This window comes from Filicampus tigris, chromosome 13 (assembly GCF_054856515.1).
Source record: "Filicampus tigris isolate MCC_2025a chromosome 13, RoL_Ftig_1.0, whole genome shotgun sequence".
Classification (NCBI taxonomy): Eukaryota; Metazoa; Chordata; class Actinopteri; order Syngnathiformes; family Syngnathidae; genus Filicampus; species Filicampus tigris.
In genome coordinates, this window is record NC_141229.1 from 8,981,095 (window position 1) to 8,982,588 (window position 1,494).

Consider the following 1,494-nt stretch of genomic DNA (forward strand, 5'->3'; position numbering starts at 1 on the left):
CCAGCAAATGAATAAATCAGCATTGCTGGGTGGAGGTGAACTCTCATTAAAGCTGCGTCTTGGCGCTTCACTGCAGGCGTCCTCGCTTTGTTGTTGTTTTCAGCATCACTTTTCTTGGTGAGTTTTCTTTTTGAATGCCGCAGTGGGGAGAGAGCCAAGCCTCAGTGCCGTATGGCAGATGAATATTTGATGGCCCTTAATGGACCCCTCGCCCTCGCGCCGCTGCTTTGTTTTTCCCACCCCGCGCAGCCCAGCGCCACGGTTTGGCATCGGTTTTTGGTGCTTCCCCCGGTGAATTCGGTTACCGCTCTGTGCTGTGCGGCTCAACAGCTGCACGGATTTCATCATACCAGTATGCGGCCTGGCTACAAAGCTGACAGACAACTGGCTGTGATGTGGAAGGCAACGGTCAAGCACAATGTACCAAAGCCGCCACACGTAGCACACAGCTGGTTGTTTTGCCCCGTCGATGAACTTGTCATCGCCGAGGCCACTGGATCAGCCGCCATCTATAAAACACAGCGACTGTGACTGCGTCATCTTATAAGTCACCCTGCATACATCTGGACACATGTCAATATTTACATCCACGGAGTATGAAACATTGTCCACACCGATCCGGCCGAGGAGATTAAGATCTTCAGTGAGGAGAGATATGACCCGGCCTGTCTTTCCAATTAAGAAAGTGACAGTGAGACAAAGCAACTATGCATTTGCTTGGTGACCTCATCCTCTACACGACACACGCCGTAATCATGACAGAGGGTCACCTCCAACTAAAGTTTCATTGTTGTATTGCTGCTGTAATAGAATTACTCTGTACTTAGGAGCCGTATGGGTCTGAGATGAAGGGCGTGAGGAAGAGGAGCTTGCTTGGCCTCGCGCTGGAATGTGGCATATCTGTGGTCGTGTGTGCATGTGCGTGTGTGCGTTTGTGTGATGTGCACCTGTTTTATACTGTCCCTGCAAGTTTAAGCCTGTTTATTATGCACAATCGCAGCTGCCCCTCACATCACACTGCTATTTCTGAGCCGCCTAGCAAGTGTGGTGCAAGGAAGGACAAAAGAGTCACTAAGTGGCACTTTCTCTCCAATAAATATAGAATAGAATTTGACAATATAGTATAATAGCCGTTGTAGTGCAGGGCAAAATTGGAATTCTACTCATTGGGTGTGAGACCAAAAACAAGAGGCAAATACAAACAAATGTTTGTAGGATATGTATACTTAAAGGTTGTTTTGTGTACATACATAATCATGTTGCCTTGTTTAATGCTCTTGCTGTCATCACTGCATTCACTCACTGACCGCTGAAAGCCACCATTAAGTCACCTCAAATGAAAATTTGTTCTGTTACATAACAAATTCAGCGCTAACCTGAACGTAATCCATGTTGTGTTAAAACTGAATAGCAAAGAAAGAACAAAAAGAAACAAAGAAGAAAAACATGTGGTCGGATTTCTCACATTAATTTTAATCACTTCTCTTTTACAAG

At 45.9% G+C, this 1,494-nt stretch overlaps 1 protein-coding gene across 1 annotated transcript in view; it reads left to right on the forward strand.

Moving 5' to 3' along the window:
* The window catches only part of dnajc17 (DnaJ (Hsp40) homolog, subfamily C, member 17), a 100,434-nt gene that overhangs the window by 98,860 nt on the left and 80 nt on the right, over positions 1-1,494 (forward strand). The window lies entirely within an intron of this gene.